Genomic DNA, 17,291 nt, shown 5'->3' on the forward strand with positions numbered 1-17,291 from the left:
GGCATGTGTAGAGCTAGTTTTTCCAACACCATTTATTAAAGAGGCTACCTTTCTTCCAGTGAATGTGTTTGGCACCTTTGTCAAAGATAAGGTGGCTGAGTATGTCTGGAGTTGTTCCTGCGTCTTTTAATTTGTTCTGTTGATCTTCAGACATGTTTTTTGTTTTTTGTTTTTTGTTTTTTGTTTTTTTTGCCAGAGCTGTTTGTATTACAGTAGCTTTATAATATAATTTCAAGTTAAGAATTGTGATTCCTCCTGCCTTGCCTTTGTTGCCCAGAATTGCCTTTGCTATTCTAGGTCTCTTCTGGTGCCAACTGACTTTTAGGATTGTTGTTTTCTAATTCTGTGAGATATGCTGTTGGAATTTTGATTGGATTGCATTAAATCTGTATAACAGTTTTGGAAGGATGGCTATTTTTACTATATAGGTTCTTTCTACCCAAGAGCAATGGATGTCTTTCCATTTTCTGATATCCACTTCCATCTCCTTTTTCATAGTACTATAGTATTTAATGTAGAGGTCTTTTACTTCCTTTGTTAGATTGATTCCTAACTATTTCATTTTTGGTGGATGCTATTGTGAAAGGTATTATTTCCCTAATTTGTCTCTCAGTGAGTTTGTACAGGAAGGCTATTGATTTTTGAGTGCTGGCTTTGTATCCAGTGATGCTACTGAATTTGTCTATTAAATCTAGCAGTTTTTTAGTGGAGTTTTTGGGGTCTTCTACTCAGAGTATCATGTCATCTGCAAATAATGATAGTTTAACTTCTTCCTTTTCTATTGTTATTCTTTTTCTTTCTTTCTTTCTTTCTTTCTTTCTTTCTTTCTTTCTTTCTTTCTTTTTTTTTTTTTTTGTCTAATTGCTCTCGCTAAAGTTTCCAGGAGTATGTTGAATAAGAGAGGAGACAGTGGACATCCTTGCCTTGTTCTTGATTTTATTTTATTTTATTTTTCTGTCTTTTTGAGACAAGGTGTAGATATGCAGTTCAGGCTGGCCTTGAGCTCACTTTGCAGACCAGGCTCGTATCAAACTTGCAACAATCTTCCTGCCTCAGCCTCCCCAATGCTGGGATTACAGGTGTGTGCCACCACGCCCACTGCTGTTCCTGATTTTAGAGTGAAGGCTTCCAGTTTTTGTTCATTTACTACGATGTTGGCTGTTGGTTTGTCAGATGGCTTTTATCAGATTGAGATAAAGACCATCTATTCCAATTTCTGTAGGGTTTTTAATCATGAATGTGTACTGGACTTTGTCCAAAGCTTTTTCTGCACCTATTCAGATGATCATATGTTTTTTTGTCCTTGGCTCTGTTAAGATGGTGTATTTCATTTATTAATTTACATATGTTGAACCGTTCCTGCATCCCTGGGATAAATCCAACTCGATCATGGTGTATAATCTTCTCAATTATTTGTTGCATTCTCTTTGCCAGTATCTTATTGAGGATTTTTGCAACTATGTCCATTGGGGAGATTGTCCTGTAGGTCTCTTTCTTAGTTGGGCCCTTCTCTGATTTTGATATCAGGGTGATGCTTGCTTCCAGGAATGAATTTGGGGTACTGCTTCCCCTTCAAAGAAATGCACTATTTTTTTTTTTCTTTTTTGGTACTGGGAATTGAACTCAGGACCTCACGCTTGCCAGGTAGGCTCTGTGCCACTGAGCTGTATCTTGGCCCCTGTTTATTATTCTTATTCTTACTACTTTGCAGTACTGGGGATTGAACCCAGGGCCTTCTCACTGAGCTACATCTCTAGCAGACATTTTAAATGGTGCAATGGAGTGTTGTGCATCACAGCTGAAGCTTTCCACACTCAGAAGACCAAGGTCAAAGACAATGCACAGCGGGTAGATAATGCAGGATTTTCTATGATGGCAAGAGGGGAACATGGATTTCACAAGGGAAAACTGGGACAGCCTGAGTAAGTGGCTGGAAGAGACTGTGTCCAAGAAAAGTGTAAATGTTTTGGTAGGCGTGGTGACACACGCCCGTGAGCACAGTTACGGTGACCACGTCCCAAATTCAAGCATAAGAAGATCCATCTCAAATGGATAATAAATACATAAATACAAGTGTGCATGATTTGTATTGAAGAAATAGGACACTTTCTTTTGGATTTCTCTGTAGATTTCCCATAAGAACTATCTGAGTGGTAACATTTGGATTGTTTGATTATTCCACATGGAATTGTATGGTATGGAGAGACGTTTATTTTAAGCACATGAAGAAGTTTTGAATACCATTCCCACAGTTTCAAAACAAAGAGTAGACTTTTAGAAAATGATGGTTTGGTTTCCATTTCCTTGAACCTTTATGTCCACTTGTATAATCCGCATGGCTAATGAGCTTCAGAAGTGGTTCTGAAATGCTTGAATAATGGTCTTTCCATTTATATATTTTCAATAAAATGCACATATGTACATGTCATATATTACATACAATATGTGTATATATATTCTATATGTGCCTATCTATTACAGATAGAACAGCTTATTATGAAGATAACCTTTTTCCTTTCTTCTCTCCCTTTTACTTTTAAAAATCTCCTGTTAGGGTGAAAGCATGTTGTGTCTGAAATCACAGTTGTGTTAGATGGTGCTAGAGAGCTGATACAGATCACCTTCTGTCTTATAATGCAGCATGCAGAATGCAAATTGATAACTGATAAGATTACACAAACATTCATTTTCTTACCAAAAAATGCAGGATCCAAAGATGGAGCACAGCAGTACAGCACCTGCCTAGCATCTGCAAAGCTCTGAGTTCAGCCCCTAGTATGGCAAAAACAAAGACACGACGACAAACAAATAAAAGTAGAAACATACAATAGTGTTACCTATTGTGATTTGTTCCAATGTGAAATCTTGTTGTTTACCCTAGCAGGTGGGTCCCACTGGCCTTTCTGGAGGGCTCGTGTCTCATCAGGCAGCACTGTCTTCCTGTGTCACTGCAAGACACAGGACCTCTCAGGTTCTGGTGTTCTTCATATCAGAGACTCAACCTGGGACCTGAATTTGGGGAAATTAATGGAAATATTTGAAGTACATTTTACAAATGTGTTAATAGATATATCATGTGAGATCTTTTTTTTTTTTTTTTTGGTGTGGGGGATGTGTGTCTCCCTAAATCACTGGTTTCCTGGGCTGGGCTTGAACTTTCGATCCACATGCTTCAGCATCCCAGAGTGCTGAGTTTATAGGTGTGCACCACCTGGCTCTTTTTTTTTTTTTTTCTCATGCTAAAGCTTTATTATGGTGTTTTTTTTTAATTATTTTTTTTATTTTAAAGATAAAAGGAAGGAAACATTAACAGACATACAACATTTTACAACATATCACAAGCACAATACAGACAATACAGAGAACCACCTGGCTCTTAATAATTTTTTAAAGTGCAATATTATTAACTGTAAGCACAGTGCTGTACAGCAGATCTCTAAATCCACTGAACAGAAATTGTCCTTTTCCACTCCCCTGAGTTCCCTAGGAAACACTGTGTTACTTTCTGCTTCTGTAGTTTGACCGTGCTGAGGCCTCACATGAGTGAAATCATGCAGTATTTGTCCTTCTGTGAGGGGCTTATTTGACATAGCATAATGTCTCCTGCTGTGGGGAGCAGTGTAGATGTTCTTCCAATAATTAAAAGAAGAGCTGCCACATAATCCAGAGATTTCAATCCTGGGTATTTATGCAAAAGTATTGAAATCAAGATCGAGAAGAGACATTTATACCCCTGTGTTCATTGCAGCTGTTTATAACAGCTGAGAGATGGGAGCACCCTGAAAGCCCATCAGTGTGTGAGGGGGGAAGGTAAATTTGGTGTCCACAAACTGTGGACATTTATTATTTAGCCATAAGAAGAAGAAAATCCCATCCTGTTCTATATCATCCATTACATGATAGCCACACCTTAGGGAAAACTTGGAGAAGAACTCTGTACCTTTGAGTTACACCAGCAAAGATACACGGGGCATGTGTTTCCAACACCAACCACTGAGAATAGTCAATGATTATTTAACTGATCACTCATGTGTAGCTCTACTTGTTTTTTCTGGAAACCACTTTGAAGATACCAAAGTATAGTACAATAGCCATTGATAATCTCCTACCTCTTTTGTCTGTAACTCACTATTATTTGTCTATTTGTTTTCCTGAGAAACTATCTTGAAGATACCAATAGGTAAAATAACAACCACTGATAACTTCCTACCACTTTGTCTGTAATTCCACAAGTCCTCCTATTACTATGTTATCCTTCTTTTACTCTTTAAAAAAGAAAAGATATAGGGGGCAACGAAGTAAGAAGTACTGCATTAGGGCAGGTCTAACCCTAAACAAAGTCAAGCTATGTTAAATTTCTGTTTGTCTTTCTGTGTTTGTGCCTGCTTCGGATAATTAATATGCTCATGACACTATATACTTCTCCCTGGCAAAATGCTAAAATGTTTCCTATATAGTCTGCTTTTTTAGGAGGATCCCCAGTGAAAACATACTTACCCCATTTTCTCAAAGCCCCACTCCCTGTGAGGAGAGGAGAATGAATGGAGCCCTGGTGCAATAGTTTGCCTTTCTCAGGTGTGAGCATTTCTACTGGGAATGTCAGTGACCTGCACTGATGGAAGCGAACCGTGGGGGCTTGGGGCGCAAGGTCAAGGCAGAGCGGAGGAAGCAGAGGACGACAGGGGCTCTTCTCCATCCTCCGGGGTTACGGGACACACACAAGCCTCCACATGCAAGACCCTCAGCCCACCTGGGGAAAGAGGAGGAGAAAGGGAAACAAACCAGTGTAGCAATATCATCTGGAATTATTTTTTGCATCTTCAAGAAAGTCTCTTTAAGATGAATTTTTTGAAAAATAGGAAACGTAGCCATAAATATATATATTTTTCTCCTTTTCTCATTTTTTAAAACTTGAGGACATTTCTCATGGACCTAATTATTTCTGAATTTTTCTAGTCATGTGATAAGGATTTGGCAGTGAGAAAAGAAGTTCCACTTTTGTTTGATTTAGAGCTCCTCTTTGCCTTTTAGGAAGTTTTGTTTTTTAAAGGAGTACTTTGTCCTTTTTCATGATCCTTATTATAACTAGTGTAATACATATAAAGAAGACAGTGTATATATAGTCATATTTGGAACCTGGTGTAGTTCCTGTAGTTTTAAGTATTAGATAAGTCCAAGTATATTCTGTATAAAATACTTCCTTCATGGAATTTAGATCACTTTATATTTAGAAATAATAGAGATGGCTGGGCCTGGTGGCACATACCTGTAATCCCAGCACTATTAGAGGCTGAGACAAGAAAATTGCAAGTTTTTACTCAGGATGTGCAAGTTAGTGGGATCCTGTCTTAAAATAGAAAGAAAAAAAAGAACTGGGGATATAGCCTAGTGTGAAGGTCCTGAGTTCAGTTCCAAGTACTGCATTAAAAAGAAGAAGAGGAAGAAGAAACCTGTAGTCATGGACTGAAGATTTACAGTATTGTGAATGGATTTGTGGAAGTAGTATTTCCCATTCCAACTTCATTCCCATTTTACATCAATTTTTTCTTACATAACAGAGGTGACATTTAAATATTTCCCTAATGTTACTGGCATAATCGAGTCTGTCAAAAAGCCATATGGTTTATGCAAACGCAATGATAATCTTGGAACATCGACATATATAAGCTTAATTTAAAACGCCTGTGAAAATAGTGGAAACCAGATGGAGAGTTACCATAGAAATAATTAACACTTAGAGGAAGAAAGATGTACCTTTATGGTCACAGCAATTTTCAAAGAATGGTCAGACTTGCAAGATTTTATCCCCCTCCATTGTCAGGAAAGAAAACCACTTCTTGGTATGTAAATATTTTAAAAAATTACCTATGATTGCACAGTGCTTTTATTATACTCTAAAAACATTATAAATATGTACATTTTGATTGATAAAGATTTTTTAGTAGTGGAAGAGAATTCACCACTATTTTAAATCAGAATGTTCTTTTTCATTTCTCTGAATGAAAGGATAAGTGTGGCTTATTAGTTTTGTTTGCCTTAGGTAGGTTTTCATTTTGATATAACAGAATATTTAGTCTCAGAAATACATTGCATTTAAAGGAAAATGTCTCAAATTTGAACTTATAGATTAATAGTATTAACCCTCAAAAATAGGAACTAAAGACTGAATGTCTCAATTAAAGTAATTTAAAAATTGTTTAGGCCAGTTTCTTTACTAGAAATTATAATTGCTAGATAGTGTTCTTTACTGTAGTTTAATCATAAATTTTAAAACCCCAAAGGGAAGTCATTTGTGCTGCTAATTTTGTACCAGTAATTGTTTACCACTGGATCTTTTTTTATATAGACATTACCATACCCTTTGGAAAAATTAATAACTAAATTTTAATTCTTTTCTCTTCTGAGGCAATTTTAGTTGTTGTGGTTCTGATGAAATAGATTAATCAAAAGTGGGAAAGAACTGGAGTTGGGGCCAAGGGGAATTTGGAATGTCAATATAACATTTAATCAAATGTGAAACTGAATTAATGTTATTTCAACCTTCCAAAATGAAATATCAAGAACAGAGGGATAAATATCAGTCATTCCAATTTGCAGTAGGCATTCACAAAAATTTGTTCCTTTGCAAGATGCTAAAATCATACAGTGAAATTCAATGGGAATTGGAAATGAGAATGTAGGGATCAAAGTAAAAGCACAGCAAATTTTTAGAAGAGTGCAGATGGATTATCATCTAAATGGTGTTTTCTTTCTTTTTTAAGATTTGGATGGCAACTTGCCTTTCTGCCGTTGTGTTATGGCTACCACTGCAGTCAAGAGATGGAAAATGAACTTCTGATGCGGTCCAATGAAGTTGGCTTTCATCAGCATCAGAACCATGTATAGAAAGAAAACAAAATACAGATGTAAGAGGAGGGCGGAAGAGAGAACTCAGCAAAAATACTCGGAAATCATGCAGTTGAACCTTGAGGAAAAAACCAACTGTAGGAAAACTGTAGCGCGAAACGTCTATCATTAGTGAGCAGGCAGGGGTTTACTTGACTTCATACCTGTGCTCCTTCCTTTGTTTTGAGTAAAGAAAAAAAACTCAATATTTTTGGGAATTAGAAAAAAGTTTGTTGAAATAAGAAGAAAAGTGTTTTGGGAACTGTGCCAGTTACTCTTAGTTGCCAACTTGACTGAACTGAGACTCTTGCGAAGGTGAGTGGATCGCGGCGGTACTACACACCTCGTGGATTAACCCACTGATGTTCACAGCTGGACCGGCTGTTTGGACCCACTTTGGTTTTCCAGTTGTTCCTCCCCGGGCTCTGCTTCCCAGCCAGAGCACAGACACGGACTGAGCAGCTTTGCACCCCCGTACTGTTATGTTTCTGTGTTGGAGCCAGTCCGCCATGGGCTTGAAATTCTGAAACCATGAGTCACACAGGTCTAAACTGTGGGTGTCGGGTGTTTTGTCCAGTGATAAGAGAACTGATTAATGTAGGAATTAAAAAATAAATGCTTGTTGAAGTCTAAGAAGAATAATGCAAGCTGGGTGTGGTGTTGCATGTCTGTAATCCTAAGGCTCAGGAGGGCTGAGGTGGAAGGATCACAAGTTTGAGCCCAGCTTAGCAACTTAGCAACTTAGCAACTTATACGTAGTCTTAAAATTAAAAAAAAAAACCAAAACCCTGGGTTCAATCTTCAGGACTGGAAAAGAGGCAGAAGAAGAAGAAGAAGAGGAAAGAAGAAGAAGGAGAAGGAGAAGGAGAAGGAGAAGGAGAAGGAGAAGGAGAAGGAGAAGGAGAAGGAGAAGGAGAAGGAGAAGGAGAAGGAGAAGGAGAAGGAGAAGGAGAAGGAGAAGGAGAAGGAGAAGGAGGAGAAGAAGGGGAGGAGGAGGAGAGAAGGAAGAGGAAGAAGAGAAAGGAAAAGAAAAATGCAGACTATAGTACACAGCTCAAGAAATTTGGGGAGGGGGGCTGGGGATTTAGCTCAGCGGCACAGTGCCTGCCTGGCAAGGGCAAGGTTGTGAGTTCAATTCCTGGTACTGGAAAAAACAACAACAACACACAAACCAAAAAAAAGAAATTTTCACAAAGTGAAGTTACTTGTACAACAACAATGGTTATTAAAATCCCAGATTCCATCCTGGTATAAACTTTTAGTCATTACAGCCCAAGATATAATCATAATCTTAACTTTCAAATCAATGAATATTTGTCTTTTTCCAAAATTTACATAAATGTAATCATAAGGGTTACAGATAGAGTTTGCCAAAAAAAAGGTATACACACTTCAGGAAAAGAAAAACAGTATGTTTTTTTTTTTTTTTTAACAGAGAGTGTTACCCTCGTAATGGGGACCCTGGTGGATGTCATATACTGCAGAAAATCCACTACACTGCTGGCCCTGAGAGAAGAAATTGGAAATGCATGTGCAGCAATCTCAATGACCAAGGTTTCCCAAGCAGCAGTTTGCCATACTAATAAATGTCTGGAAGTTAATGGCCTCCCTTTGAGCCCTTCTTGTAATTGTAACGGCCAGAGGTAACTTGCATTAATCTCATGATGTCTCAATAAATTTAGTATTACAATATTTATATAAGTCTTACTTTTCCTGAAGTGTGTATACATTTTTTTGGCAGACTCAGAATATTTTTTGTTTGGTCTGTCTCTGCTTGGTGAAAGTCATGTTTATGAGATTTATTCTGGTTGTCATATATAACCATTCTTTATTCCTTCTTGGTGCTCCATGGTATTTTCTTACACAAAAAGTCTGCAGTGTTTTTGCTTATACTAATATTATTGGTCAAAACATTCTTCTACATGTCTTTTAGGGAACATAGACACACAGTTCTTTGGGTGTATACCTAGGAGTGGAATTGCTGGGACATATGATAATCAATTGCTGAAGAGTATTTCCAGAGTAGTTACTTGTGGTGGTGGGGGGCAGATGGGATCTCACTGTGTGCTCCAGGCTGGACTCCAGGTCCTCTGTTCAAGCTGTCCCCCCGGCTCAGCCTCCTAAGTAGCTGGTACTACATACTTGTGCCACAGTGCTGTTCGCAAAGTAATTCTGTATGAATTCTAATTGTTGCTGAGCACTCAGTGTCTTCTTTTTAAAGAATGCCTGTTCAAGTTTCTTGCTCAATTTTTCTATTGGATTGTGTTTTTCTTACCAGTTTTAGGAGTTTTCTTGTGTTCTGGTTCTGAGCTTTTTGTCAGTGAGATGTACTGCAAGCATGTTCCACTCTGGGGCTTAACATTTTACTTCTTAATGATAACTTTGATGAATAGAGAGTCTTAACTTTCATACAGTATAATATATCAATTTTATATCTTTTATGCTTAGTGTTTTGTATATTCTCTCTCCTTGTGTGTGTGTGTGTGTGTGTGTGTGTGTGTGTGTGTGCCTTTTTGAGACAGGATCTCACTATGCAGTTCGGGCTGGCCTTGAACTCACTTTGTAGCTCAGGCTGACCTTGAACCCTCAGCAGTCCTCCTGTCTCAGCCTCCTGAGTGCTGGGCTTACAGGCATATACTGATGCACTTTTGGCTGCATGCTGATAATCCGTGATTGCTCTTGGTAACTAATTAGAACCTCTTTGTGAGACAGAGAAGTTCCCGACTCTCTTTTTCTTGTGCCAGCCACGGGTGTGGTGGTGGTGCTGGTAGTGTGGTTTGACCGATGGCGATTACACCCCTCCCCCTTCCCTTTGCTCCCATTGAGCACCTTCCCCTCTGTGGGCTGGAAGAACCCGCGTCTTGCCTCACGTCCTCCTGCTACCCGTGAGGTTGCTTTGCTGCAGCTCAGCTGTGCCCCGTGTTGCCCCTCCCCCACCCCGCGTTCCAGGGCTGCTCCGGCCTCTCTGAAGAAGGGAGGGGACGCTCTCCCTACTGTGGCTGAGATCAAGGAGGCGGGGACGGATCCGAACCCATTATTATCACCGCTAGCCTTCCCAAGCCCGAATCCACTGTAATGAACACAGCCAGCCCTCCTGAAGATTCCCGGGTTTTGGCCGCTTCATTTTTCTGTCAATCAACAGCTTGCATTAGGCTACCCTCTCATCGAATTCGTGGAGTTGCTGTGGTTTTCCTGGAGCCCTGCACCTACTTGGACCACAGGCCTGAATCTGAATCAACCGCAGGCCTACACTTGGACCAATCCATCATAGGCCCGCAGCTGCTGCCTAAGCAGCACGCCACTCAAATTTGGGGGGTGTTAGTCTCCAAGGGCTCGTGCCGGTTACTAACGTCCCTGTGCTCTTGCACAAACCCTGCTAAAATAAAGCCTCGCTCTGGTGTTCTGTAAATCTGCTTGTGACGTATTTTTCAGTTATTATGGGTTCAAAAGTTCCCGTAAACCTGATTTTCTCCTGAGTAGTGTGGACAGAGCAGTTGCCTCAAAAGAAAGAGCAAAACATGAGGGGTTGTCAGCCCCGGGGCGCTGCAGAAATCCGCAGCCAACAAAGATCAAGGGCAAAGCGCAGCACGGGAAGAGTCTCTTGACGGCGTCTGGCCCCCACCAGCGTCAGATGGTGGCCGTGACAGAGCCTAGCAGTCAGCAGCGTGGACCACTGACATCCAGGGTTAACTGGTGTGGATGGGTACCAGGACCACTCACGGGGGCTGTCCTTCACCAACTCCTGATTCTATCTGAATGTGGCCGAAGGACCCTCTGCTGGCCAGGAACACTTGTATCCTCTTTTCCTTTTCACTGAAGCAGAAATTATTTCTGTGTACCAGACAGTCCACGGATCCGAGCTCCATTTCCGTACTGAGGACTCTCCTCGGCTGGGGAGATTTCGTTTGCTTGTTTTCGTCCCCGAGTCAGTGTCTCACTCTGTCGTCCCGGCTGGCTTAGGTGTGCACAGCTGTCTTCCTTGTGATGGAGGTGATGTCACCCCTACTTTACAGGTCAAGAAAACTGGAACTGTGAGACATCGGGAAATATTAAATACCACAAGCTGAAAGCAGTGGCCGAAGAATTATGACGAGCGATATTTGACTCCCAGCGTACTACTGGATGTGCTCTCGACAGCCCCAACCGTGTCTCGTCCCCAGACTGTCACGAGATGTGATCCCTTTAGGCAGCTGAAGCCCTCTCCGATTCAGAGGTGCCAGGTTATGGTCTCACCCATGCTGTTTGTCTGTTATCCCTCTTAAATCAGGCAAGTTAGGGAGAATGCTAACATTTCCTGGCTCCTGAAAAATTGCAATGATGATTCCTTATTCAAGCCAAATCCACAAAAGGGCTGTGGAGTGTGGTTGTTTTAAGAATCCGGAATTTTTTAAAGAAAGATAAACTCGAGGTTTTTATAGGTAAATGGTCACAACTAGAGACCATACTCATAAGTGAAATAAATCAGACCTGCATGTGCAGGCAATGTATTGTCTCACCAGTGTAAGAACCTGAAAGAGTTAATTTAAACTAGGAGGTATGATAGACATTGTGAAATGATAGGAAAACACTCAAGGGTAAAGGGCAATTGGGATGTGGGAAAAGAGAAGGGAAAGAAGGAGAAATTTTGTATGTATGTATATACAGGATAGTTAACATGGCTGTTCTACTGTCTTCTATTTCTTTGCTGAAATAAACTGTCAGTGAGTCCTTGATCCATCAATATTGCATGTCTCTATCTGTTTTCATGAGAAACCACTTTGAAGATATCAATATGTAATACAACAAGCATTGTTAATTTCCTACCACTTTGTTTGTAACTCTGTATTGTCTGTACTGTTCTTTTGCTATTTTGTAAAAGGTTGTCTGTCTGTTAATGTTTTCCTCCTTTTACTTTTAAAATTAAAAAAGAAAAGATTGAGGAATTTTTTTTCTCTTTCCAAAGAAGACATTAGTAAGGGAGATATATATCTACCAATTATAAATCTTTTTGACAAACAAACAAATCACCAGTTGTTTTGAGGCAATTTATTCTGATTAGTCAAAACTGTGGACACAAGAGGCACTAAGGCATGCTATTTAAGGGATTAGAAATAATTCCGCATAGAAATTCATGCTTCATCATAGCGGTGAGTCATTCCTCAACCATCCAGTGCTTGAAATGCAAGGAAGTAAGAGATAGTAATGTGCTTTTTATGGCAAGTTAAAGGTGCTGGTTCTCTACTGAGAAATGCTCAAGGTTCATTGCTGGTATCTTTTGTTTTCCTATGAAGGTAGGTGAAAGGCATATTGTAACGTGCATCCGGGTCCCTGTACAGGCTGAGGAACTTACTCCTGCATCAGCGGAGAAAGTCATTTTGTCCCGGTCATGGACCCTTCCCAAGGGAGCTGGTATGTCATGACAGGTTGCTGCTTGCTATAAAGACCCAGACCTTTTTCTAAAAATTTTATTCATACATTATATATATATATATATATATATATATATATATATATATATACACACACATATATATATGATGTTCATCATATGGAATTTGTACCTGAACATGATCTATCTTCTTTCTTCTTTTTTTTCCCATTCCCATCCCCTCCCTTCAACCTCTCTATGCTTCTTATTTACAAAAGTTTTGTTCTCATTTTTTTCCTTCTATTCTTGTTGTTGTTTGTTTGTTTTGGTTATTTTTTCTGGTATCGGGAATCGAACTCACAACCTTGCGCTTGCCAGGCAGGTGCTGTGCCGCTGAGCTAAATCCCCAGCCCTCTTTCCTTCCATTCTTTTTTCTTGTCCCTTCTTTCCTTTCCCCCCTCTCTTGTTCTCCTTCCCCTTTGTGCATTTTCTCCCCATTTCCCAACATCTCTTCCACATTTTGGCTCTTATTTCCACTTTTGGTTTCTCACAGCAGAGAAACCAAAAGTGCGATATTTACATGTGTGTCTGATTTATTTCATTTAAGCATATGATCTCTGTCTATTCATTTAGCTATAAATGTCTCAAGTTTATCCTTGTTTGTGGCAGAGTAATACTCAATTGTATAAAAATCTACATATTCTTTATTCATTGGTTGATGGGCATTTGGGCTGTTTCCAAGATTTAGCTATTAAAAACTGTGCCACTATAACCACAGGTGTGCATATGTTGCTGTAGTATGATGCTTTTTAATTCTTTTAGGAAGATACCAAGAAGAGGAATAGCTAGGTTGAATGAAACCTCTAGTTTTAGTTTTCTGATGAATCTGCACACTGATTTCCATAGTGGTTGTACCAGTCTACACTCCCACCTGCAGTGGAGAAGGGTTCCTTTTCCTCACAGCCTCTCCAGCATGTTATTGGTTGGTTTCTTGATGATAGCCATTCTTTCTGGTGTGAGATGGAATTTCAGCAGCATTCCTTTAATTTGCATCTCTTGAATGAACAGTGATGCTGAACATTCTGTCATATACTTATTTGCTGTTTCTACTTCTTCATCTGAGAAGTATCTATTGATTTCAGATGCCCATTTTTGGATTGAGACCCAGACCTATTGCAAACAACTCTTAGGAGCAATTTTATTCTCAGAGGTACCTGAGAAGCAGCTGGAGGTGTTTTCAAGCTGGTAGCTCATCCCATTTCTTACCGTACCCAATCCTGCTCTACTGCTTGACCCTGTAGGTATCAGTCACTTCCTACTACACCCCTTGAAAGCTAATCTCCGACCTGAAGGCAGTTTCCTGTGGAATTGAACCTGCAGCAGAAAGGAATTAAAGCACATTCTCATAACTGTAGGTTAGATGTCATAATTCCACATAGTAGTTTTAAATATTAGTGAGCATAGTAATAATCTGAGGTGTAGAATACTAAAATGTGAGTCTATAGACTTGGGAATTATTTAGACCAGTAGTTCTTAAACTTGGCATGGTATATCAGACTTGCTTGAAGAAGGTGTTTCTTGTTGCGTTTAAAACTTTCATTCCCCAAGTCTTGCTCTAGAATTTCTGGATCATTATATTTACAGCAGGATTCCAGATTAAAACATTTTTTTCCTGGCAATTCTGGATGAAACCAATATATAGATCAGTTCCTAAAAAGGACTAACCAAGAAAAAATATTTTTAGATAAAAAATTATAACCTTAAATGCTTACACTGTAATTTTTATCCTATGTATTTTCAACACACACAGAGTATCAAGGTTGTAGAGATCACAAAGGCAAATGGTGAGTAGGGGTAGAGGGAGGGAAAAAGAGAACAAACCTGGCATCTTCTTAAGGGTTAGTGATCATCTTTTCTGAGGCAGTAGACATATCCATGGGACAGTTGGGCAAACATTACCAGACCATAGGGCCATACAGGGAAAAATTCCTATTAGAGCTGCCTCCCAAAGCAGATTGCCATGGGAAGTGTTCGTGAGTTTTCTTTCATTTGAGGCTATTCAAGCGGAATACATATGCACTGTTGTTACTGCAGTGGCATTTTCTGCACAGAGAAAGGCGTTTAAGCAGGTAATCTTTAAGAATCTATGATTAAAAAAGATGGATGGGGATTTATATCTTCAGAGAGGGGAGTGGAAGGTTTCAGTGGGAATGTTTAAGTAAGGTTTGAGAGCTTTTAGCTATGATTTTTACCCACTAACCTTGGACCAGGGCATGACCTTTGCTGGGCATCTTGTCAAAAATGAATGAATGCTGATATTCTGTGTGCTAAAAGAATTAACTCTGGCTAATCTCAATGGGAGGAGTAATATAGGAAGGCTGCATGTGTGTGGGCAGAGGGGCGACAGGATAAATGTTCTCTTTCCCACCCAATATTCTGGAAGGTTCACACAGTGTAGTTCATCTGGGACTCAAACTGGGAGAAAAGAACTGTTTTTCTTAATGAAATTCAGTCATTTTTGCTCCAGAGAGGAGCCCAGACCAAAAATAGGATTATATTGTCTTGGAGAATAACTTAATGCAAGTCACAATGGGATAAGTTTTCATACACTTAATTGAATCTTATGAATGGCATTCCTTAATGAAATTTTAATAGGAGAGACAGTGTTTGCATTTAGTAGCAACAAAAGGAGAATTGCTTCATAAACATTTTAATAGAGAATTTATATATTGAAAGTTGTGCTGCTTACTCAAGTGATTTTTTTTTTTTGGGTCTTTTTGAGAAAGGGTCTCACTCTGCAGTTCAGGCTGGCCTTGAGCTCACTTTGTAGCCCAGGCTGGTCTTGAACTCACAATGATCCTCCTGCCTCAGCCTTCCGAGTACTGGGATTACAGGTGTGCATCACCACATGCAGTTTGTTCGAGTGATTATTATGTAGTTGTTCCCCAAAAGCAGATGTTCTATCAGTGTTGAGCCTCAAGGTGTGGCCCTTCAAGACCCAGTGTTCAGTTATATCAATGGAAATGAAAATTGTTTAAAGATGTGCTTGAATAGGAAAACATTTAGAGAGGAATATATTGTCAGGGACATTTTCAAAGGCAAACATTTGCGCTGGGGGTTTAGCTCAGTGGCACAGCGCCTGCTTGGCAAGCGCGAGGTCGTGAATTCGATTCCTGGTACTGAAAAAAAAAAAAAAAAAAAACAAAAAAAAAACAACCAAAAAACCCCAAAAAACAAAAACAAAGGCAAACATTCAATCATTTTGCTTCGAGCTTAGTGATGAGAAAACAAGCTGTAGAGTTGAAAGAATCATGAAACAGTACTTCTGGAATTGCTGTCATCCCTGTGAACTTGTATGGGCATCGGTGAATTTCTGTCATCCTTGAGTACTGGAATTTCTTTATCTGTTGTGTGCTGAGATAGCTGTCCTTTAAGAGGAGCACTTTCAGTTGTATCTGAGAACTTAGGACTCACCGGTAAGCATGCTTTCTTAGTTCTATTACATGTTGATTAAAAAAAAGCTATGTGTCCATGATATTAACCACTATTGCAAGTAATCTTATACACACTAATGGAGTTATTCTGAAGGTTAAAGTGAAGTAATCATTTAAAATAGTTAACATGGTGCCCAGGTATAACATAAACAATGCACAATAAATGTTATTTGAAGATTGTCTATAAATTATACTTCCATGGATGTATCTTTTCCAAAATGCATTATTTGGTTTTGTCAACTGTAGTGACCATAAACCTGGGTGTTTTCTGGGCATATACAATTGATATTCCTAAGTAGACAGTTCAGTTTTATTGGTTGATTATGACTGATGTAAAATTATAGCTAAGGTCCCTGTTTTGAAGGCCTTATTTGAAATTTAGTGGAACTTCTCTGATCATGGAAAAGATGTATTGTCATTTATTTGCAAATATAAAGTATTTTTTATTTAAAAGTTTTCATTATGAAGCTAATTGATAACATATAAAATAAAGCTTAGGAAATAGGAAAAAGTTCTACCTTCTAAATAAAGTGTTAACTCAACATTTTAGTATGATTTTTAAAAATATTTATTTCATACTTGTTTTTTTAAAAACAGGTTAAATCACATGGTAGGTACAAGTTAAAATTCTGTTTTTATTAACTAGTATTAGAAGCTTGTGTCACATAATTTAGTATCTTTATAAACATTCAATAAATATGAAAAGTTTGTGTCACATAATTTGGTATCTTTACAAACATCATTCAATTATATTATAAATTTGTGTCACATAATTTGGTATCTTTCTAAACGTCATTTTAATGGCTGTATTTTTCGGGAGGTGATGGGAATTGAACTTCCATGTGCTAAGCACACACAATATTACTGAGCTACACTTCCAACTCTTTGTTGTTGTTATTTTTTATACTGGGACTCAAACTTACTACCTTGCGCTTGCCAGGCAAGTGCTGTGCTGCTGAGCTATATCCCCAACATTCCCAACCCTTTGGTGCAAATATTTTAACTATATTTTCTGAATTCTTATTAGTTTTGTTTTTTAAGTGATTTTGGGGGAGATTTTCTAGGTATACAGTTATATTATCCACAAATATAAATTTTACCTTTTCATAATTTTACATTTTCTTCCTATTCTTCTTGCATGGCCTATAGTTCAAGAATGGATGCACTCAAGACCACAATGTTAAGTGAAATAAATCAGAGACACAAAAATATCTCATGGTTTCTTTTATATGAACAACCCAAAATATAAATAAAGAACAAAATAAAAGGTAGATAGTAGGAAATAGGGAGACAGAGCTTTCTCAATTGGGAAGGGGATCAGAGATGGAGATGGGGGAAGGAGGGAGGGAGGGAAGGAAAAGGGAGGGAGAAGGACTAAGATGTGTTATATAACTACACCAACTCCACCCAAGGAATGTGAACATTATGTACTGCAAATACAGAGTGCTGATAAAAGAGAATCACATGCAATTTTCTCACGAAGGCCCATTCTGACTACGCAGTGCATTTGATAGCTATTGCCATAATTGGCTGGATTCTTTAATTTTTGGATTGCTTACTCTATT

General features: G+C 38.8%; 1 long non-coding RNA gene across 2 annotated transcripts in view; it reads left to right on the forward strand.

Annotated features, from left to right (window-relative positions):
- Positions 1–7,523, forward strand: part of LOC102013274 — a 23,686-nt gene extending 16,163 nt beyond the window's left edge. For both annotated transcript variants that reach the window (XR_260081.2, XR_001232941.1), the window contains one exon: positions 6,762–7,523. This is a non-coding gene — a long non-coding RNA (uncharacterized LOC102013274). The remainder of the gene's footprint in view (positions 1–6,761) is intronic.
- Positions 7,524–17,291: the final 9,768 nt, after the last annotated feature.

The sequence above is a fragment of the Chinchilla lanigera genome, unplaced genomic scaffold (assembly GCF_000276665.1).
Source record: "Chinchilla lanigera isolate Chin_1 unplaced genomic scaffold, ChiLan1.0 scaffold00012, whole genome shotgun sequence".
NCBI lineage: Eukaryota > Metazoa > Chordata > Mammalia > Rodentia > Chinchillidae > Chinchilla > Chinchilla lanigera.